This window comes from Lygodium microphyllum, chromosome 30 (assembly GCF_053477565.2).
Source record: "Lygodium microphyllum isolate KBCC chromosome 30, Lygodium_microphyllum_v1.1.10, whole genome shotgun sequence".
Classification (NCBI taxonomy): domain Eukaryota; kingdom Viridiplantae; phylum Streptophyta; class Polypodiopsida; order Schizaeales; family Lygodiaceae; genus Lygodium; species Lygodium microphyllum.
The window spans coordinates 9,783,571-9,790,285 of NC_141164.1; positions in this window are offsets into that span (position 1 = coordinate 9,783,571).

The following is a 6,715-nucleotide window of genomic DNA, read 5'->3' on the forward strand; positions in this document are numbered from 1 at the left end:
CTGAAATGAAAAGAGTACTATCATTGCATTAAGAAAGGAAGCAAGTACAATGCTTTATAGGAAAGTAGGAAACTGTAGTAGGCACCATTGTGCATATGGGATAAGTTAGCCTACATGTCCTTGACCCTGAGACTCCATACAAAGAGGCTGTTTGAGTGTGATTGCTGATTCTCAACACCCCTCCTCAATCACAACTAGGAAAGGCACAAAGTGTGTAGAGGCTGTAATGAGAACCACCTGCAAAGTGTGGGCATACCACAGACATGGCAAAACACCAGAGGCTGTTGCAGAAAAAGCTAAGTGTGGGTACCATAAACATGGTGGACATCCAGAGGCTGTAACAGGGGCCTCACAAAGTGTACAGGGACTGTAATGCCAAGTTACATAAGGAGTTTACAAAGCTTATGGCAGGAAGCATTAAGGCAAGGAAAATACAAGGCTATTAAAACAGTCTATCAGAATTATGAGAGTACAAGGACTGATGAGTCTTGTCCTTCCGATCCTGGTGGTCTTCATCTTCATCTTCTTCCTTTGCTTCATTTTCTTCTTCTTCTTTGACTGCTACTAGATAGGCCTTTTGGGATCTCTTTCTTGCGTGGCAGAACTTCTCGGTGTGTCCGGTCCTTTTGCAGAAGTCATAGAAGAGCTGATCCTTCTTGCCTTTGTACCTGTTGCCAACATATAATGCATGCTCATCTCTAGAGGTACTTGGTTCTTCTTTAGTTTTTAGCTTCTTTTCTTCTTCTAACAGTGATGCCTGAATATCAACAAGTTCAGGATTTGGCATGTTGATTAAAGTTGTTGATACATTATTGTATTCAGGAGGCAAGCTCTTAAGTAGAACACCGATGCAAACATCTTCATCCATTTTAATGTTGATTCCTGCAAGTTGGGTTAGGAGTCCTTCCATGTAATTAAGATGTGTGGCAAGTGATGTGCTGGACTTCATTTCAAGCTTGAAGAACTCAATTAGGAGACCATACTTTGATGATTTAGATTGTGCACCGAACAGGGTGTCAAGTCTTTTCCATGTATCCTGTGAGGTCTCACAGTTATCCACATGATGGATATAACTGTCGTCTAGCTCCAGTTTGATAATGGCCTGAGCTCTGTCATCATTCTTTTGCCAAGTAGTTGCAAGGTCCGCGTCCCGAGGTTTCTTCTCTTTGCCATTTGTGATGGCCCAGAGACCCTTCTTCATCAGGATGAGCTTGATGCGGGTTTGCCAAGTGTGGAATCCGACTCCTTTGAATCGAGCATTTGGAGAGTCTTTGCCCATGTTAGATTTACGAGAACAGTAGCAAATCAACTTCAGACTTTATTAGATTTGAGCAACAGAAGAATTGATTGAGAGACACAAGTGCTAAAAAGCACTAACTGAGTGTCAATGAATACCAAATCTGCAAAAGTCTTTTTACTCCAAGTAACTCCAAGTAATCTTCCCCTTCTTGATTTGATGCTGATGCCTTCAGATCTGAGTGACAGTACTTTAACGAACTTCAGAGAGTATTGCTCAGTGATTAAAATCACTGTTGATAACTTCAGTGAGAGAAACAATGAAAAATGTCAAGATTTTGAAGCTTTTGGCTATGGTGGAATTAGGGTTTCTGAGACAGGGGCCTGGTTTTTTGCTGATTGCAAGAGCTACAGTGGATCATTTTCAAAACTTTTTATATGCCTAGGAAGCTGATTTCATGGGCTACAAAAGCCCTATCATGATGATCAAAATCGTGGTCAGTATGCAGCACACAGACACGTTGAACATCAGCAAGCACATTTCTGACAGGAATCCACGATTTGCGCAATGCTAAAGCCAGGGAGCAGCAATGTCATCGATTATCGTGCCACGATGAAGCGCCTTGAGCAGAGGAACAACTCTCCAGAAGAAATCGTGGGCTGAAATGGCCTGGTTGAAGAGTTATGGAAGCTCCAAGCAAGGTAGGTCCTGTCTGGCTATGGTAGACACAGAGTAGAGATTGGGGATTTTCACAATGCTGAGCTCCAGATGGTCCAATATCCTGGATTGATGTGATACAGGGAAGCTTTATGAGTTGGGGAATACTTTTCCAGAAGGAAGCTCCAAGAGATTTGACCTGTGGCGTGAGATATAAGCAGTTCAATCTGACAGGGTGCTGCTGGCTTTGGCTGCCATGGAAGCTTCAGTGAGAGTAGAGTTGGGAGATGAAGTCATGAGCTGACATTGAGCTAGACTGAGGTTGAAAGGAATCAAGAGAGGCTAGACAAGCAGTGCCATGCCCAACTGGGCTCTGATACCATGTGAGAAATGCGGGATCTAGAGCATGGCAAAACCGGAAGCTATGGAGGATGAAGAAATAAGTGTAGACTCATGATGGAAAGGACACTGTTTGTTACACAAGTGAATTAGGTTCCAAGATTGAGACTTGGACTCATAAACACAATCTTGTGTATGTGGACAATGACATTGACACTTTACTGAAATGAAAAGAGTACTATCATTGCATTAAGAAAGGAAGCAAGTACAATGCTTTATAGGAAAGTAGGAAACTGCAGTAGGCACCATTGTGCATATGGGATAAGTTAGCCTGCATGTCCTTGACCCTGAGACTCCATACAAAGAGGCTGTTTGAGTGTGATTGCTGATTCTCAACAAAAGCCAACAAGGGTAGAGACTCATCATTTGAGGGGGGGTGTTGAGAATAGCAAATGATGCCTAATATGTATGCCCATAGAAGATAGACATATGATGTATGCTCTAGGAAGAGATGACAGAATCCCATAAGCACAGTGAGGTATAGTGCTACTATCCAAAAGCTATAAAGGCATGTAGTTGTTGACACTCATTTTTGAGAAAATGGTACTTTTAGTTTGAGTCACCCAAGATTGTGTTTATGAGTCCATGCTAATCTATCTTGGAACCTAATTCTCTTGAGTTACAATCTCTTCTCTCTATCATGTATCATTTCTATGATTTGCGTCCACCATAGCCAACTAGCTCTAGTTCCGTGTTTCTTGATAGAATGAACATCCAAGCTTGATTGGAAATACACCTGTTAATAAAATTGTGCTCCATGGTCTTCATAATCCCACACCTACACTTGCCATCTGACATACCCATCCATTGAATTTTGTTGGCTATATTGAAGGTACCCATGATAGCACTCTAACATTAAGCGGTCACACTTAATCTCCAAGATCGCTCTCAGAACCTTGGTTAATCTTTGTAGTGCAATCTCCAAACCTCAAGTCTTCTTGACACTATCCACATTTGGTGCCTTGTAAAAAAAAAGCTTCCTATTGCCTCTTTTTGTAGTAATTGGGAAAGCTCTTCTCCCCCCTAGTACAATCATCAATCCTTTGTGGGGCTAGCCATTTCTAGAGGAGTTGATTTCATTGAACCAACCATTTGTTCAACAAAACTCCATGCGGGTTCAAAGTACTTACTAAGATTCCACTTTCTCAAGCCTTTCTCCACCCTTAAAACCTCCCCATCATTAGAAAGCCAATGTCCTGACTTGTATATTCCCCTTCTTACCAAAGACAAACCTATTCTTTGAGCTATGGCTAAGGGGGGTTGTATGCTCTAGCTCCAATATACATTGTCCTCTCTAATCAATTCTACCTTCCTGTAGATCATAATATCCCTAGATAAAATATTCTTCCAAGATCTTAGCAAGCAATGCAAAATACCCTCCTGCACTCGAACATGAAACAAAGCTTGTGTCAAAGCCAAATCTATAACAATGAGTCCCTAGCTAAGACACCATTTTAGATTAAGTTGATACAAAATGCTAATTATCATGCGTGACCAGGGAATCTTTTGTTCTTGAAATTGATGAACAACTTAACTCTTAATACATCAGCTTCCCTCCAAATCTATAAGGTGCAATCCCCCTTCTTCCATTCTGTGCTTCAATTGATCTAAGCCAATAGGAGAAACATACTTGCTCTTTCCATATTTGCTCCACAATAGATCTCTTATTAACTCATCCCAAACCTCTTGCATGGTCTTGTTACATTGTATCAATGGCAAGTAGAATTTGATGGTGGGATAGATGAAGATCTTTAGGATTTTAAGCTTTACATGAAGTGTCTAGGCAATAGATTTCCAATGTTCAAATTTCCTTTTAATCCTATCAAATACCCATTACACTTTCCCTCCCCTCAGCCTATTTTGAGGTGGTCTACTAGAAATAGACGATATCTTGCACAGTTTGAGCCCTCTATGGATTATGTTATGGTGACATATGCTAGTGAGCCTCTTACTTATGATGAGGTCATGTGCAGAGGTGATAGTCACTCTTGGGAGAGGGCCATGCAGTCAAAGTATGGCTCATTACAAAAAAATAATACGTGGGATTTGGTTCCTTTGCCTAATGGTAAGCGTGCTTTGCTATGCTAGCGGTTGTACAAGTTGAAAAGTACCCTTGGACACCCTAAGCCAGCATATAAGGCCAGATTGGTTACTAAGGGTTTGAAAGCAGGAGCATGGTGTGGACTTTGATGACGTTTTTTCTCCCGTTGTGAAGATGACTACCCTACATTTGGTACTAGCTTTAGTTGCTCAACTTGACTTGGATCTTTATTAGATGTATGCCAAGATGGCTTTTCTTCATATGGGGACTTGCATGATGAGATTTACATGGAGGAACCTAAGGGCTTTGCAAAAACTGGTAGGGACTACCTAGTGTACAGATTGAGAAAGAGACCCTTTATGGCCTTAAATAGGCACCTAGGAAATGGTACCACACGTTTGATGTTTTTATGCATTCATAAGGATATTCCCATAGTGATATGGATTTATGTTTATATACAAAGAAGGCTTGTGATGGCAGCCTTATGATTTTGATTCTCTATGTGGATGATATGTTGATTGATGCAAGTGCTAATGATTAGTTAGATGCCTTGAAAGATTAGCTCAAGAAGAGCTTTGAGATGAAGGACATGGGACAAGCCTCATATATTCTTGGGATGCACATTACATGCAATCACTCTAAAAGAAATTATGAATGTTTGTAGAGTTCTTTGTTCTTGGGGACCTTCCGACATTCACTACGTATGCATATAGCATCCGATCTGTGCATCATTCGTATTAAAGATAAGCTGAGATCAAGAGCTTCCAATCGCTTGCCATCTCGCACAAAGGTGAAGCTCCTGGAATGAATGGGCTCTACAAGCTGTCTGACGACAAATTGACAACATAGGCATGTTTCTGGTGGTGAAGAACCCCCTCTTGTACCCTCTGATCATGAAGGACCTCTCGCAGTAGGCAGAGGACCACTCAAGAAGTCCCTTTACAAGTCATTTTTCTCATAGAGAGAAGCATGAAAAAAGAGTTTATAAAGTTTGAGTTAATACGAGCTTGATAAGCTTAAAAGAGGGACAAGCCTCTCCAACTTGACGAATTGTGGCGGGAGTATGTACTCCAGCAAACGCATGCTGCCGTCCTGTGCTGATTCAACAAATTACTAAAGCTTTTTTTACAAAGCTTTAAGCTAATAAGCTTAACTTAAGCTTAAAGCTTAACTACCAATTATTTGACATAGCAAATGTTCATATTGTGGTTCTCCCGAACCGGTTTTGAAGCTTCAATAAGCCCATGTTCCTACCTGCAACTTGACTGAATGAATTTACAGCAAGTAGGTTGTCACGTGTATTCTATGCGGAAGACTATTTTGCTTGGAAGAAGACCGGTCGCCGTACCTGAGAAAAGCAAGATCGCAAAAGCAAAAGCATACTAATAAACAAAGCAAGTTCGTGGTGATGTTATTCACACATGACTAGAGGACGAGTGACAGATTTTTAATCAAATCCAGGATGTCGGATCATAACATTGATGATTTTATGGGCGAAGGCGATTTGCCAGAGCCGACTATGGAACAGAAATTGGATCTGATCATGATGCAACTTCAAGAAGAGTGAAGGGAATGTCAAAACTTGCAAGCACAATTGGCTGCACTTCAACAATTCACTGTCGAGCAAGACAGAGCGCAACTTGAAGATGCCATTGGACGTACTATTGATGCGACGCTCGATGCACAAGCTCTTAGGAAAGAGGCCAGGATAATTAAAAGAAATTTTAAATTCTGTACTTTTAATGGGCAACGTGATGGAAAAATTGTTCTTGCTTTCACTAGTTAGTTTGATGACTATTTTCATGAAGAGCAATATGCTGAAAAAGATAAACTTAAATGCATCACTAACCATCTAGCAGACAGAGCATCATTATGGTGGACTGTTGTCCGCAAGAGTGTTGATTGTCCCTCTACTTGGGAAGTCTTTCAAAAGAAATTCTTGTAGAATTTCCTTCCGCCTCAATTCCATGAGAAAGCTATCAAATAGCGGGATCTCCTGCAACAAAGAGATCGTGAATCCATCCCGCAATACACTGAGCGTTTCTGGAGTGCCTTACTTCAACTTTGAATGTTTGAAGATGTTCTTGAGAGGCAACCCACAAGCACAAGTACGTGTTCGGTTTGCTTGGTCACTTCTATGTGGAAGTGAATATGTTCAAGCTAAAGACTTTGGAGGATGCAATTTCTTTAGTGTATGATGCGGAGGATAAACTTCGCGGATGAGAAAAGCGATTGCAATAATTTTTGGTTAATGGTAACCTTGGTACAAAGCAATTCAATTTTAATTTCTGAAAATTCAATCAAAATCACTTTGCTCCTTCTTCTTTCCGTAAACCCTGGACTTGACCTCCTGCTTTACCATCAACTGCTAATTCAAACCC